This window comes from Antechinus flavipes, chromosome 1 (assembly GCF_016432865.1).
Source record: "Antechinus flavipes isolate AdamAnt ecotype Samford, QLD, Australia chromosome 1, AdamAnt_v2, whole genome shotgun sequence".
Classification (NCBI taxonomy): domain Eukaryota; kingdom Metazoa; phylum Chordata; class Mammalia; order Dasyuromorphia; family Dasyuridae; genus Antechinus; species Antechinus flavipes.
Genome location: NC_067398.1, coordinates 190981361 through 190999119, shown reverse-complemented (window position 1 = coordinate 190999119; position 17759 = coordinate 190981361). Strand labels below are relative to the sequence as shown.

At 35.2% G+C, this 17759-nt stretch overlaps 1 protein-coding gene and 1 pseudogene across 1 annotated transcript in view; both read left to right on the top strand.

Annotated features, from left to right (window-relative positions):
• ST8SIA4 (ST8 alpha-N-acetyl-neuraminide alpha-2,8-sialyltransferase 4) overlaps positions 1-17759 on the top strand; it is a 135881-nt gene that overhangs the window by 86219 nt on the left and 31903 nt on the right. The gene's annotated exons all lie outside the window — the stretch shown is intronic.
• On the top strand, positions 1410-3140 carry LOC127560019 (ornithine decarboxylase-like; annotated as a pseudogene).

Genomic DNA, 17759 nt, shown 5'->3' with positions numbered 1-17759 from the left:
TTTCTTTTTCCTGATAACACATTTCAATCTTAAAGGGAGAGAGTATATGGAAGAGAAGGAGAAAACATTGGATTGAATTTATAAAATGTAACTTTTATTCTAATTTCTGTATTGGTTCTCTAAATGACTTTTCATACCTCATGTTCACTCATTTCATTTTTTAATTGGAAATTCAAAATAATAATTGTTTATTTCTTATATATATAAGATAGGAATTTTCTGAGGATTAGTAAAAGTACCTGAAAATTCTTAAAAAAATGTCTTATGTCTTAAAAAAATAATTCTAATATCAGTAGGAGGAGGGGTGATAGTATTAGTGGTATTAGTAGTAAAAGTTCGATTACAATGTATTTTGTTTTAAAGTTAATGAAATTAGATTTTTAAGGTGACAGTCTTTGTAAAATCATTTCCTTTTTCAATATAATCTTTTAAACATTTAGTCAAATTTTAATAGAATTACTGTTTAGATAATACATAAGAACTGCTCATCTAAAATAAGTATTCAAAATTCAAATTTATTTTGGATTAAAATTAATTGTAATAATAATTATATATATATATATATATATATAGTTACTGTTGTTGAGAAAATTGGGATTAAGTGACTTGCCCAAGGTCACACAGCCAGGAAGTGTTAAATGTCTGAGATCAGATTTGAACTCAGGTTCTCCTGACTTCAGAGCTGTTAATCTATCCACTGTGCCACCTACCTTCCCCTGCAGTTTTTCCAAAAAATTCACTTTCTTGATGTACAGTCTAGAAATGATTAAACTAAAAACTAAAATCAGTTTTGTTCCTCATATTTATGCAGAAGCAAAAGTCGGGATGACTTATGTGGGCTTTTTTTAAATTATAATAAGCTAAAGTCAGCTCAGATTTTTTAATTTTTTTAAGTGAATAGACTTCAAGTTTTCGTGCGGTTGCATCAGGTAAACATCAAGGCCATTACATAGTAAATAATATTAGATAACATCATATTGTACAACAATAAATATAAAAGTGATCCTGAATTTATTAGAAAAAAATTATTCAGGTTAGACCCCTTCAGCTTCTGCTTCCAGTAGCTCTTCTGTCACCAGCTCTTGTGCAACTTGGGGCCGGTGGCTTGGCGTGACTCCTCTAGCTGGGCAGGAGGTGGCTGAATGGGGGTGGAAATTGGGGGAAAGGCATCGTAGCCATCAAATTCCATTCATCTTGAACATCTCCATGGGGTCTGCCCACTACATCCATGTCTTTTAAGAGAATGTCCAGTGCAATGGCTATACTGAAGGGACATTTGTACCCTTGTATTTAACAGGACTTTATCCTCCTGGAGAGCCATCTTTGGTGTAAAGCTGGAAATAGCTTGTCTTTAAATTCCATATTTTAGTTTTCCATTTTGTTGTACTTTAAAGGAACACCGAGAAACCATGAACAACTTTAGTAATAATGAATTTAACTTCAATTTCCTTGATGAAGGCTTTAGTGCAAAGGATATTCTAGACCAGAAAATTAATGAAGAGTCTTTTTCTGATGATAAATATGCCTTCTATGTTGCTGACCTTGGTGACATCCTAAAGAAACATTTGAGATGGTACAATGCTCTTCCTCAAGTAACTCCTTTTTATGCTGTTAAATGTAATGACAGCAAGGCTATAGTGAAGACACTTACTTCTATAGGAGCAGGATTTGATTGTGCTAGCAAAACTGAAATATAATTAGTACAGAGTCTTGGGGTGCCTCCAGAGAGGATAAATTATGCAAATCCATGCAAACAAGTGTCACAAATTAAGTATGCTGCCAACAATGCAGTACAAATGATAACTTTTGATAGTGAAGTAGAGCTAATGAAAGTTGCCAGAGCTCATCCAAAGGCAAAGTTTGTTTTGAGGATTGCCACTCCTGACTCCAAAGCTGTCTTTCATCTAACTAAGTGTTAAATTTGGGGCCTTTCTCAAAACTAGTAGGCTATTTCTTGAACGAGCAAAGGAACTGAATATTCATGTTATTGGAGTTAGTTTTCATGTGGGAAGTTGTACTGATCCAGAAACCTTCTAAGCAGTTTCTGATGCCCAATGTGTCTTTCACATGGGTCTGGAGTTTGGTTTCAACATGTATCTTCTTGATAATTGGTGGTGGCTTTCCTGGTTCTGAAGATGCAAAGCTTAAGTTTGAAGAGATCTCAAGTGTAATCAGTTCAGCATTGGACAAGTATTTTCCTGGTGACTCTGAAGTGAGAATCATAGCTGAACCAGGCAGATATTGCATCAGTTTTCATGCTTGCAGTTAATATCATTACCAAAAAACTTGTATTAAAGGAACAGACAGGTTCTGATGATGAATATGAGGCAGATGACTAAACCTTTTTGTACTATGTAAATATGGATCATTTAATTTCATCCTGTTTGATCATGTACACATTAAACTTATTCTGTGAAAGAGACCTAAACCAGATAAGAAGTATTATTCTTCTGGCATATGAGGACCAACATGTGACAGCCTTGATTGGATTATTGAATGCTGTGATTTACCAGAAATGCATATAAGAGCTTGGATGCTATTTGAAAACATGGGTGCTTACACTGTTGCTGCTGCTTCTACTTTCAGTGGATTCCAGAGACCCACTATCTATAATGTGATGTCTGGGCCAGCATGGCAATGCATGCAACAAATCAACAATCAAGATTTTCCAGCAGAAAATCTTAACATTAAGTGTTGATTTTCGATATCAACAGTTTGCCATTATCTTGTGCTTGGGAAAGTGGAATGAGGACCTCACTCAACAACTTGCACTTCAGCTAGTATTAATGTATAGAAACTATTTGTAGCCATTAATTGCAAGGTTACTTGAATTAGAACATTTGGGGGATCATTAACTTAATTCCTGCTAGAGTTTTTAAATGTTTTAAGAATAGGATTGGCACAAATGCAACAATATGGAGGACGAAGAGATGAGATCACACTTATCTGTGTTCCTATGGAAACTATTTGAATATTTGTTTTATACAGATTTTTATTCACTTTTCAAATATACTTCTAAAGATTGCCCCTCAGCTGCTAAGCAAGCATTTGTAATTTGTATAATAGCAGAATGGGATTGAGCTTAGTGTTGTGACCTGTTTTAAAATAAAAGTATATTGAAATAATAAAAAAAGAAAAAATAGTTATTTAACAATTGCTTGGATGATTAAGAAAAGCTAACTTTAGTTACTATTTCCTATCTCTATACTTTGCCAGGATTTAAAAAATAATAACAGTTACTTCCAGCGGAATCTTTCTCAAAGAAAGGGATTGTTTTGTTTAGGAAAAAATACAGGAATATCCAATCGTTTCTAACAATTTATATTTTGAAGATTTCACATGTGTCTCCAAAAGGAGAAATGCATCTTTCTTAACTTGGCAGGTTAAGTAGCTAAATAAAATCAATTGATGACCGTTAGTTATATTTCTTCATATCATTTCTGAAATAGTAATTGGCAGCTTCATTTGTTGGTGGTCCATAGTAGTCTGCTTTCTTTTTTACTTTTATTTTAAATTTATTGCATGATAACCAAATATAAAACATAATAAATTCATTATGAATGAGTATGATTTAATATAAGAATTTACCATTATCTGCTAATAAAAGTCACCTCATGTGAAATGAATTATCCATTTTTCTCATATTCATATTTCAGGGAGACATTTTTGGTGGCACATCCCTGTATATTCTGATACCTAGAAAATCTGAAACTTTTGGGTCACTAGAGTAGGGGGATTTTAAGCTGAAGAAGAACTTTTTATAAAGTCCGGCATGAATATGATCAGTTCTCAGAAATGAAAATCCATCAGGCCACCTAAGGAGGTGTTAACTGGCTTAGATTGGACCAGAGTAAGTCAAAGCTCTCGTGCTAATCAGCAATGGTGTCAGGCTCATGCATTATTTATGCACTTCTAGCCTGGATGAGATAAAGGAACAAAAAAATATTTTTTTTTTCATAGAATCATGGAATTTTAGATGTAGAAGTATCCAGAAGAGTCATCTAATTCAACATATAATCTCATTATACTAAATTTAAGAAATTGTCATATAACCTTTTCTTTTTTTTTTTTTTTTTTTTTAATTTTTATTTAATAATTACTTTATATTGACAGAATCCATGCCAGGGTAATTTTTTTTACAACGTTATACCTTGCACTCGTTTCTGTTCCGATTTTTTTCCCCTCCCTCCCTCCACCCCCTCTCCTAGATGGCAAGCAGTCCTTTATATGTTGGATATGTTGCAGTATATCCTAGATACAATATATGTTTGCCGAACCGAACAGTTCTCTTGTTGCACAGGGAGAATTGGATTCAGAAGGTATAAATAACCTGGGAAGAAAAACAAAAATGCAGATAGTTCACATTCGTTTCCCAGTGTTCTTTCTTTGGGTGTAGCTGCTTTTGTCCGTCATTTATCAATTGAAACTCAGTTAGGTCTCTTTGTCAAAGAAATCCACTTCCATCAAAATATGTCCTCATACAATATCATTGTCGAAGTGTATAATGATCTCCTGGTTCTGCTCTAACCTTTTCAATATAGGGAAACAATTATATAACAAAGCAAACGGTTTCTCTTTTGGATAGCTGTGATTGTTGGGAATTTCTTCTTTATGTAAAGTCATATTTGCCGCTTTACAACTACCATCATTCTTGGTTCTGCCTTTTTGGCTCTATCAGAAAAACTTTTACCTCTCTTTCAAATGACAACTCTTTATGTATGTGAAGAAAGCTGTTATATTGCTTCCTCCCCAGCCAACTTTCAAACATCCTTCCTTCATGAGCTTTTTCTTCCTGAAGCTAAATATCTCTGGTACTTCATATGATCTTCAAATGACATGCAGAGTCAAGGCACCTCATCATCCTGATTACTCTCTCTTGAATTTTATCTACCTTATTACTGAATTTCTTAAGCTTCTCAGAACTAAACACGCTAGTCTGAATGTAGTCTTCACCATGGGAGATTACACGGACAATATTACAGTCTTTCTTCCTGGAAGCTCTTCCTCCCAATGACATCTGTGATTGTATTATCTTTAATGTGTAAGGGGAAGCTTAAATATGACTTCATCATAAGCTGAAACTCAATAATGAGGCAGCTAGGTGACACAGTGAATATAGTGCTTGTTGAACTTAATCAAACCACTTATTTTAAAAGAATAATTATGTACATTAATGGATTCAACATCTCATCAATGCATCTTCTTTCACTGGTAGAAAATATAATTCTTCCAAATCTTCTCATCCTGATAAATTCTTATTCACTTCTTTCTTTTATTCCTCATAAACTGGCACATGCTGGGGACTTTCCTCTATTTTTAATAATTAAGAGCTAGCATGATTGCATACAATTCATTCTGCTGAGTGGACTGAAAATGAGTTCTGACTACTCTATAGTTAAGTCATGAGAGTATACAGCACAAATGTTATGTTTGGATGCATCTGTAAAGATAGTTGGTCCTTTAAGAGGAACTTTAGAAACCTTTTCTTCAAGAATCCATTGCCCTTTATAATAATAGCCAGGTAATCTTTAATGAAGACCCATATGTAAAATTTGGAGCTGTGGCCAATAAAATTTGTCACTCTGGAATGGTTTTACAGCATACATTAATTTGTGCATTGGTATAAAGAGTGGATATCTTGTCAGGTATCTGGGATAATTATTGGCAAGTCCCACATAATTGTACTACTTTCTTAATGGCCTTTAATAAATTCTAGCCACAAGCACTGGGTAAGAAGTAAGGCTTTGGTATGGTTGTGCTGGGAGGTTCACCCACTCTATCACACTGTCTCCTTGATGAAGGACTGTTGTGGGTACCTCTTTTGTAGCAAAAACTGATATTTCCAAGGGTTTCTGAGTGACTCTTTCAACCACATTAGATTAAGCCAGTTCAACTTCTCTCAAAGCCTCTTGAGTTCCTTTTGTAAGCTGATGTGATGACTTTAAAGCAGTATCTTCCCTTAAAATGGCATATGTTTGTTGTAATTGATAGGAAGTTAAGCCTAACACTGGACGCATCCATTGACTATCTCCTATAAATATCTGAAAGTCATTTAAGGTGTTCAACTTCTCTGTTTTTAAGGAAAGTTTTTGTACTGTAAGCACCTTAGGGTATACTTCATATCCTAAATATTGAAAAGTAGTGTGCCTTTGAATTTTTTCTGGAGCTATATGCTATTTGTAGTTCCTTAGTGTTTCTATGGTCTTTTGTAGACATGCTTCTAACATTTGCTTCTCAGATGTGCACCCCAAGATATCATCCATGTAATGTAAAACATTACTTTTGGAAATGCTTTTCTTACTGGAGTAAGAGCAGCAGCAACATACATTTGACACATAGTAGGGCTATTTTTCTTTCCCTGTGGCAAAACTGTCCATTCATATCTTTTATAAGGCTTAGCTAAATTAATACTAGGTACTGAAAAGGCAAATCTTTTCATATCCCCCTTATCTAGAGGGATAGAATAGAAACAGTCCTTAATGTCTATAACCCAAAGAGGCCATTCTCTAGGCAATTAAGTAGGGGATGGAAGTCCAGGCTGAAGAGTTCCCATAGTGTCCATCTGTTAATTTACTTTTCTCAAATCAGTCAACATCCTCCATTTTCCAGATTTCTTTTTTACAACAAATACAGGGAAATTCCAAGGCCTTAGAGAAGGTTATAAGTGTCCTTGGTCAAATTGCTCTTGTACTATATCTAATAAGACCTGAATTTTATTACTTGCTATGGACCATTGTTCTATCCACACTGGTGTATGTGTTTTCCATTGAATGGGAACAGGTGAGAGGGCAGGCAGGCCTTCAACAGCAGCCCTGCCTAAAAAGTCAAAGTATTCAATTGTAATGATAAGTGTTTTAAGATGTCTCTTCCCCATAGATTGATGGGAATTTTTTAAACTACAAAAGGAGTAAAAACTCCTCTTTCACCTTCAAATGTCCATTTCAAAGGGGTAGCACTAACTTCAGCTGCTATTGCTCCTCCTATGCCAAACATATAGGTGTCTGCCTTAAACTTTAGGCAGTGACTGGGCCAATTGGCACTTCTAATGATGTATGATCTGCACCCATGTCTACCAATCCTTTCAATGGTATGCCATTTACATAGATAGTGAGCATAGGATGATCAGCTGTGACAGCTGCAGTTTAGAATATTCCTAGATTTTGTTGCTTGGGGTAAGTATCTGGATAAATATCACCAAATTATTTGTCAGGGGTGTATATCAGTAAACCTGATGTTACTTCTCCTGGGTGATAAGTCATACATTGTCTACCTGTATTAGTGAATGAGATATTAGCTACACATTCCACAGTTTCCCACATCAGTGTATGGATGTTCACTGTTTTGTAAGTACTCTCAGGAGGTGAAATAGTGAAGCCTACTGTGCCTGGAGGCAAAGGATCTATAGACTGGACAGGGACAGATTTCACCTCACCAGGCAATATCTCAATAGTCCCAGCTGCATACAACTCTATTCTTCCCAATTGCAATCCCTTTCCCCCATCAGGTTGCTTCTCAGCTGATTGATCATGTCTGAGTATTGAACTTCTAAAGACTCTCTAGGTGTAACATCAACTGTCATCATGCCCCATGTATTTTTTGCCTGGGGCCCTGAAGCTGAGCCCCGTTTCCTGTTTCCCTGTAGATTGTAGTCAATCTACATTCTGATGCCCAATGGAAGCCTTTGTTGCATTTTGGACATGGGGTTTTGGGTCTTGTTCTCCTACCCTGTTTTTCACTCTATTTTTATGCCAACATTGAACTTTCAGATACTCTACTTTACCACATTGAAAGCATTAATGAGTCTCTCTGGAAGTCCCTTGCCAAAACAGACCCTGTCTTCCCATGTTCAGATCTTGAAAAGTCTTCACCAAATCTTGGGTATAAAAGGCATTTGTGCCCATTGTGGCGCAGATTCTTATGATCTCATCTAAAGGAGCATCCTTATGTAGTCCTAGTATAATTCTTGTGCAAACCTCATTAGCATTTTCCTTTGCAAGTTGTCTTATAATTACTGTTGCTAGATTTTCACCAATAGTTCATATGACAGCTATATGCAGACATCCCATGAAATCAACAAAGAGTTCATTTGGACTTTGCTGTATTTTCGTGAAGGCTTCCTCTCTATCTTGCCTTTCTGGGAGAGTGTCCCATGCTTTGATAGCAGCAGAAGCAATTTGCTCATATGCTGCCATAGGGTAATTAATCTGTGCTAAAGTTCTGCATAAGGACCTACACCTGTTAGTTGATCACAGGTGACTGGTATATTAATTCCAGGTTGCCTTATTGGGATTGTATTCTACAGAGTTCTCTTTACTCAGAAGGCCACAACATATTTTGTCTAGGTTCTAAACATGTCTTTTATATAAATTTCCAATCACTAGGGATTAAAATTTCATACACTTAATTCTCTAATACCATCTTAACATAAGAGTGCAAGCCTTTTTCAGATCTTTGACAGTTTTCAGATTAAATGGAGTACATCTTCTCCTCACTTGACCTTAAGAGTCAAACTCTTCAATCACATGATATGCTTTTATTCTCAAATCTGATGTATCCTGTCTTTCTTCTTTAGCTTTAACTAATGCCTTTTGTAATTGTGTCATATGGGGTGGACAAAGCTGCTGCATGAATGGTGCTGATGGTGTCACTGCCCTTCCCACTCCTCCTCCTCCCTCTGCCCTCTTAGGCAAAATTGAGGGAGGAGGGTCAGGATATGGGGAATGCTTTAAGGGTACCTACTGGAGGGGGAGGCAGAGTGAAACTGAGGTGTGAAGGTGAGAAGCACCACACTCTTTAAGCTTATCAGCATTGTCCTTAAGGTGCTTGACTTGGCTTAACAGGCCATGCCTTCCAGCTGCTTTGTCAATACCATCCCCCTCCTGCTCTTTCTCCCCATACTTCCTTGTCTGAATGTACACATTAAAATTTTTCCTTTTTTTTTTTTTTTTTTTTTAAAGAACTTATGATATTCTTTAAAGCCAATTGTATTATATTGTACATAAGAAATGTTTCCTCAGGAATTGAATCAGTACCCATAGATTTGTACTAGTCAATTAGTTGCTCTCCCACTAGTTCCCATGTATTTGGCTCTGCTTTTTCTTTCTTGGAGAGCCAAGGAAATGTGCATTCTAATATATTTAAGAGAGCAGTGATCTTCCTCTGAATTACCAACAAACTTTGCTTCTCTGTTAACCTAACTATGCATGCTACACACTCCCCTCAGATAGGGGGAAGCTCTTTTCTTAGTATTTGTCCCATTTCAGCTGAAAAACAAAAGTGACTAGTTTAGCCCTTAGCAAATCTTCCTGCTTGCCTATTTTTATACTCACCCTATTTCCCAGTCACAGGGACTTCTCCACTGAGCTTATGATCGTGTCAGTCGAACTGGTTTGTGCCCTGCTTTGCAAGGCCCTGCATTTTTAGGGCCCCCCATTTAGGTGCCAAAATGTAATGTCCAGACTAGCTCTCTGGAGGAGCTCTAGATTAGCCTTGGTCTTAGGTGGAGACGTGATAAAGGCAGGAGAGCCACCTGAGGATGGCCAAGGATGGAGTCTGGAGTCTTCTTTATTTCAAGTCCTTTCAGCCTTTAAATACCTTAGTATGATTATATCACTATAGCACACTGAGCATGTGCCAACTGTAGAACCATTACATCACGATATCATATTGCGCAAGTGTTAACTAGAGTGATTACATCATTACATCACACTAAGTATATATGAACTAGAGAACCATTATCCCATCAATCACACTAAATAAGTGCTTAACTATAAGCATCCTGCTGTCCTTGATTCAAGTATATCTTTCCCAGAGTTTTCCCACTATCTGTGGTCCTCTATATGTTACTCTGCTTTTAACCCTTTGTTAATATAGGGCTCTGTTTCCAGGTTGGAGGGAGCATTGCCCTAAGCTTCAGGAGTTTTGTGCAGTGGTTTTCAGAGACCCTTCTAGGAATCTGATCACAAGTATTCTTTTCTGCCCTGGAGCTGTTAGGTTTGTCCCCCGCCCCCGTTGAAAGATCTAGTGAGCTGGCTGGGAATGGGGCTCTACTGACCCAGACTGGGGCTCTGTTGATCATGGCTGCAGTGGAACTGCACACTACACCCCCACCTCGTTTCTGCAAATTCTCTCCACTGATCTTTGAGCCCTCCCTGGTGTCCCTGGGCTGAGAGGTCCAAAGCCTTTAGCACTACTGCTGATTCAGAAGTCCTACCTCATTGATGATAGGGCCCCAGAGGGAGCTTGGGCCACAGCTGGGTAAGTGCTGGATTGTGCACTGGGGGCCCACTCTGGTTCCACAGACCTTTTCTGCTGACCTCCCAGGTCCTCTTTGGTGTCCCTGGGCTGAGAGTATGGAAGCAAACATCCCTATTGCTGAGTCAGAGGTCAAGCCCAGGCCAGGCTGGGGCTGGATGTGGGCCTACATGCTGGATTCCCACCCCAGTATCACATACTTTTTCTGCTGAGCTTCTAAGTTGCCTTCAGGTGGAAAATGTTCTACTCTGTCTTTTGGGTATTCTAGTGCTCTAAAATTTGTATAGAGTCATTATTTAGAGGAATTTGGAGCAGTTTGGGAGAGGAGTTGGGCAAATTCCTGCTTTTGCTCTTCCATCTTGGCTTTGCCTCCCCCATTTCTTTCTTAAAAAAAAAAAAGGCAAAACAGAACACGAAACAAAGTTTTAACTGAAAAGACTGAAAAGACAGATGGAACGTAAGGCTAATTCAAAGGATGGAAAATAAGAATGTCACTAGATCTATTTTTAGTAACAGGAATGGCTACACTTACTCTGCTTATGCCCCTGGATAATTTTCATGTCATTAAAGGATTTGCTTTCCCCTTTTCCTTTTTCTTTCCCCTCAAACTCACTAACCTTTCAAATCTTTAATTTACTTATATTCCACAGCTTACTTCTTACTTCAACCCCAATCACATTTAGGATGCATGTGAAAATCACCTACTTTAACTTTCCTTTATTTGAGCATAACCTCTTTTTTATCCTAATTGAGAACCTGTAGTCCCTTCATTCCTCATTATTTTTTCTGACCATTATTTCTGCTCTTACTTTAATTTCTTCCTATCCAATATTCACTCTAGTTAGTCAATTCAAGCACTCTCCCATACTCTCATATACAAGATCTCATACTCTCAAATATACCATTGTATTTTCTGCTAATTAGTCATCCCTTATCAAACCTCAGCCTTGGATTAATTTCACTATTTATATATTCTACTCCTATTCATTTGTTGCTGAATAGAGTTGAACAGAATCATAATAATATGCTGATTGGATGCATTATAAATTTGTTATCCAACTTCAATCAGTCAATCCTATTATTCCTTCCTTATTTCTCATCTTATGTCCTATCTTACTCTCTTGAGAAAATAATCCCCTAGTCTTTTCTCCTCAAGCTTCCTATGCCTCCTAAACTTTTTCATCTGAGGAGATCATCTCATACTTTGTTAGGAACACTGATGTGAACTTCTCTCTTCTTCATCTTCTAACTCCTTAATTCATCGTCCAATCTCTTCTTTCCTCAGTCTCAGAAAATGAGATGTCCCTTCTGTTTGCCAAGACGAACCCTTGACAATTGATTCTGATTCCATCAATTCCTGAGTTGTTTATAGATTATAATCACAATCATTGCTCTTTTGTATATATTTTTCAGTCTTTTCTTATCTATCAGATTTTTTTTTCCATATTACTTTCAATCTCTCCTTCTCTACCAGTTTTTTTTTTTTTCTTGTTACCCCATCCTTTAAAAACAAAACAAAATCTCTCTCTAAAGTTTATCTATCCTCAAGCTCTAGTTATATTCTAGTTTTTCAAACAGCTTTTAGAAAAAAATAATTTAGGGGAGGGAATAAGTTTTTATACTATGTCTATTATAGGCCAGGTAACTATTGAGCATTTTACAAATATCACATTTGATCCTCATAACAATCCTGATGCTATTTGATTCATTTTTTTCCAATTGAGGAAATTTAGGTAGATGGAAATTAAGTGGCTTTCTTAGAATCATACAGCCAATATCTAAGCTAGATATTTTCCTGATGTCAGGACTAGCTCTCTATTCCATTTAGCTGCCCAGGCTTACTGACGCCACTTTATCTGCTCTAACTCCTGAACACTTTATTTTTATTATTTTTTATTAAAGCTTTTTACTTTGAAAACATATGTATCGATAATTTTCAACATTCACCCTTCCAAAACCTCATGTTCCAAATTTTTCCCTTCCTTTACTCCACTCTCTGCCCTAGGTAGCAAGCAATCCAGTATATGTTAAACATTTGAGATTCTTCTATACATATTTCCATAATGATCATGCTGTACAAGTAAAATCAGATAAAAAAGGGAAAAAATGACAAAGAAAAGAAAATGCAAGCAAACAGCAACAAAAAATAAAAATACTATCTTGTGATCCACACTCAGTTCCCATAGTGCTGTCTCTGCCTGCAGATGGCTCTCTTCATCAAAAGACTATTGGAACTGATCTAAATCATTTCATTGTTGAAGAGAACCATGTCCATCTGAACTGATCATCATCTTGTCTTGCTGTTGCCATATATAATGATCTCCTGGTTCTGCTCATTTCACTTAGCATCAGTTCATGTAAATCTCTCCAGACGTTTCTGAAATCTGATTTTTTCTTATCTTACAATAATATTCCATAACATTCATATACCATAACTTATTCAGCCATTCTCCACTCAGTTTCCAGTTCCTTGCCATTACAAAGAGGGTTGCCACAAACATTTTTCCACATGTGGGGCCTTTTCCCTTCTTTATGATCTCTTTGGGATATAAGCCCAGTAGAAACACTGCTGTGTCAAAGGGTATGCACAGTTTCATAGTCATTTGGGCATAGCTCCAAATTGCTCTTCAGAATGGATGAATCTGTTCACAATTCCACCAATACTATATTAGTGTCCCAGTTTTCCTCCATCTCCTCCAACATTCCTTATTATCTTTTCCTATCATTTTAGTTAATCTGAAAGGTGTGTAGTGATACTTCAGAGTTGTCTTAATTTACATTTCACTGATTAATAGTGATTTAGAGTACCTTTTCATATGACTAGAAATAATTTCAATTTATTAATCTGAAAACTGTTCATATCCTTTGACCATTTATCAATTGGAAAATTCTTATAAATTTGAGTTAGTTCTCTATGTATTTTATAAATGAGGCCTGTATCAGAATCCTTGTATATAAATTTCCCCAAAAAATTATTGTTTCCCTTTTAACCTTGTCTACATTGATTTTGTTTGTACAAAAACTTTTTAACTTTAATTCCAGTTCTTTGGCCACAAATTCCTTTCTTCTCCAGAGATCTGAGAGGTAAAACTATCTTTTGTTCTTCTCATTTGCTTATAATATCACTATTTATGTCTAAATTGTGAATCAATTTTGACCTTATTTTTGTATATGGTGTTAGATGGGGGTTAATGTGTAGTTTCTGCCACACTAATTTCCAATTTTCCTAGCAGATTTTGTCAAATAATGAATTCTTATCCCCAAATATGAAGTCTTTGGGTTTGTCAAAAACTAGTTTAATGACTATTTTGTGCTATGAACCTATTCTATTCCACTGATCTACTACTCTATTTCTTAGCCAGTATCAAATGATTTTGATGAGTGCTGCTTTGTAATACAGTTTTAGGTCTGGTACAGTTAGACCACCTTCATTTGCATTTTTTTTATTAATTCTTTTGAAATTCTTGACCCTTTGTTCTTCCAGATGAACTTTGTTATTATTCTTTCTAGATCAGTAAAATAATTTCTTGGGAGTTTAATTGGTTTGGTACTGAATACATAAATTTAGATAGTATTGTCATTTGTATTATATTAGCTTTGTTTACCCATTAGTACTTACGATTTTTCTAACTGATTTGATCTGATTATTTGTGTGAAAAGTACTGTGTAATTGTGTTCATATAGATCCTGACCTTTACCTTGGCAGGTAGATTCCCAAATATTTTATATTATCTAAAGTTATTTTAACTGGAATTTCTCTTTGTATCTCTTCCTGCCAGACTTTTTGATAACATATAAAAATCTGATGATTTATGTGAATTTATTTTTTATCCTGCATCTCTGCTAAAGTTATGAATTGTTTCTAGTAACTTTTTAGTTGATTCTCTAAGATTCTCTAAGTATACCTCATATCATCTGCAAAGAGTGATAATTTGGTTTCATTACCTATTTTACTTTCTTTAATGTTTTGTTATTCTCTTATTGCCAAAGTCAACATTTCTAATGCAATATTGAATAGTAATGGTGATAGCAGGCCTCCTTGTTTCACCCTTGATCTTATTGGGATGATTCTAGTTTGTCCTCATTACATATGATACTGTGCTGATGGTTTTAAATAGATGATATTCATGATTTTAAGGAAAACTTCATTTATTCCTATACTCTATAATGTTTTTAATAGAAATGGGTGTTGGAGTTTGTCAAATTTTTTCTGCATCTATTGAGATAATCATATGATTTTTGTTAGTTTGGGTCTTGATGTAGTCAATTATGCCAATAGTTTTCCTAATATTGAACCAGTGCTGCAATTCTGATATAAATAATTCTTTGTCATAGTGTATTATCATAGAGATAACTTGCTGTAATCTCTTTGCTAATATTTTATTTAAGATTTTTACATCACTATTCATTAGAGAAATTGTTCTTTTTTCTCTGTTTTGAGCACACCTGTTTTAGGATCAGCACTATATCTGTATCATAAAAGGAATTTGGTAGGACTCAATTTCCCCCCATTTTTCCAAATAATTTGCATAATGTTGAAATTAATTGTCCTTTAAATGTTTGGTAGAATTTACATTTAAATCCATCTGGCCCTGGATTTTTTTTTTTTTTTAGGGAGTTGATGAATAGTTTCTTCAATTTGTTTTTCTAAAATGTAACTATTTAAGTAATTTATTTCCCCTTCTATTAATCTGGGCAATCTATATTTTTGTGAGTATTATTCCATTTCATTTAGATGATCATATTTATTGCCCTACAGTGGAGCAAAATAATTCCTACTTATTGCTCTAATATCCTCTTCATTAGTGGAAAGTTCTCCCTTTTCATTTTTGATACTAACAATTTGATTTTCTTCTTTCCTTTTTCTAATGAAATTAACTAAAGATTTATCTATTTTATTGTTTTTTTTTCATAAAAACAACTCTTACTTTTGTGTATTAATTCAATAGTTTTATTACTTTACATTTTATTAATCTCCACTTTTATTTACAGAATTTCAAATTTAGTATTTTGTTGCGGGGAGGGGGTTATTTTTTGTCTAGTTTCATTTTTTAGTTGCATGCCTAAATCATTGATCTTCTCTTTTTCTGTTTTGTGCAAGTAAGCATCTAGAGATATAAACTACTCCTAAAAATTGCTTTGCCTGAATCCCCTAGTTTTTTGTATGTTGTCTCCTTATTGTCATTCTCTTGGATGAAGTTATCAATTGTGTCTATGATTCATTGTTTCAGCCACTCATTCTTTGGGCTTAGATTATTTAATTTCCAATTAATTTTTGGTCTATTTTCCCTTGGACTTTTTTTGCATGTAATTTTTATTGTGCTTTGATCTGAAAAAAATGCATTTACTATTTCTTTCTGCATTTGATTTTGAGGTCTTTATGCCCTAATATATGGTCAATTTCTTTCTGCATTTGATTTTGAGGTCTTTATGCCCTAATATATGGTCAATTTCTTTCTGCATTTGATTTTGAGGTCTTTATGCCCTAATATATGGTCAATTTTTGTGCTGCCAAAAAAAAGTATATCCTTTCTGTCTCCATTCTATTTTCTCTAAAGGTCTATCATAACTAACTTTTCTAGAATTCTATTTACCTCCTTAACTTTTTTCTTATATATTTTCTGGTTCAATTTATCTACTTCTGAGAGAGCAAGTTTGAGTTCCCTCACTAGAATAGTTTTGTCATCTATTTCTTCTTGTAACTATCTTAACTGCTCCTCCAGGAATTTGGATGATATACCACTTGATGCATATATATTTAATTTTGAGATTACTTCATTATCTATGGTGCCCTTTAGCAAGATGTAATTTCTTTCTTTCTCTCTTTTAATTAGATATATTTTTGCTTTTGCTTAATCTGAGATCAGGATCACTACATTACCCTTGGTTTTTTGTTTATTTGTTTGTTTTATTTCAGCTGAAGCATAATAGATTTTGCTCCAAACTTTTACCTTTACTTTGAATATCATTCTGCTTTAAATGTGTTTCTTCTAAACCACATATTATAAGATTCTGCCTTTTAATGCAATCTGCTGCCCACTTCTGTAATATGGGAGAGTTTATCCCATTTACATTCACAGTTAAAATTAGTAACTCTATATTTACTGCCATCTTGTTTTCCCCAAGTTGTTCTTTTTTCTTTCCTTTCTTTTTTTCTTCCTTTCCAGTATTTTGCTTCTGACTTCCACCTCTCTCAAAGAGCCCTCTCCTTTTACAGTCCTTCCCTCCTTTCTTATACTTTTCCCATTCTACTTCTGTTCTCCCTTTTTTTTAGTCTCCCTCTTTTCTTTCCCTTTTCCAGTCTTACTTCGCTATAGAATGAGACAAGTTTCTCTGTGAAACTAAATATGTCTGATATTCTCTCTTTGAGCCAAATCTGATAAGAGTAAGAGTCACACAATGTTCATCCCTTTCCCTTCTTTCCCTCAATTGTAATAGGTCTTTTTTGCCTGTTCGTGAGATATAATTTAACCCATTTTATCTCAGTTTGCCTCTTCTTCCAGTACAAGTACCTTTCCACCTCTAGTTTATTTTTCATATCATCATAATAAAATCAAATCATGTCTACACTCCTTAAGTATGCCTATAACAGAGATAGTTTTCAAAAAAGTTAAATATAACATCTTCCAATATAGGATATAAACTTTTTAACTTTTAAAAGAAAGTTATTTTTTTCTTTTCTTTTTACCTTTTTTTATGCTTCTATTGAATTCTGTACTTGAAGACCAAATTTTCTGTTCAGATCTGGTGTTTTCCTCAGAAATAAATGAAATTCACCTGTTTCATTGAACATTCATCTTTTCCCCTAAAAAGATAATGCTTAATTTTACTTTATAGTTGATTCTTGCCTGCAATCCAAGTTCTTTTGCCTTTTGCAAGATCAAATTACAGGCCTTTTAATCCTTTAATGTGGAAGCTGATAAGTCCTGGATAATCCTGATTGTGGGTCCTCAATATTTGAATTGTTTCCTTCTGGCTATTTGCAATATTTTCTCCTTGATCTGATAATTATGAATTTTAACTATGATATTCTTTGGGATTTTCATTTGGGGATCTCTTTCTTGAGGTGGTTGGTAAATTCTTTCAATGGTTATTTTACTCTTTGATTCTAGGACATCAGTATAGTTTTTGTTTTTGTTTTTGTTTTCCTGAAAGATAATTGTTGGAATACACGGGAAAGCTGTTGGAATACATGGGAGCTACCTGACAGTGGCTTCTGGAGATCCAACCCAGAATGTATCTCCACTTGTGAGAGAATGATACAAGGAGACTGAGAGGCAGTTGCTGTTCTCTGACTGAGAGGCTGTTGTATTGTCTGAACTCTCTCCTTTTCCCTCTGCCTCCAATTTATCTCATTCCAAGTTCACAACACCTGTATCAGCAAAAGCTGTCTTGTAACTCCTTCAGATGTTATGATTGTCCACTCTGGAGGTTCTTGGAGAATTGACCTGTCCCTTAACAAGTCCCCAATTTTTGTTTTTTTGCTGTTATTTCCCCCCCCACCC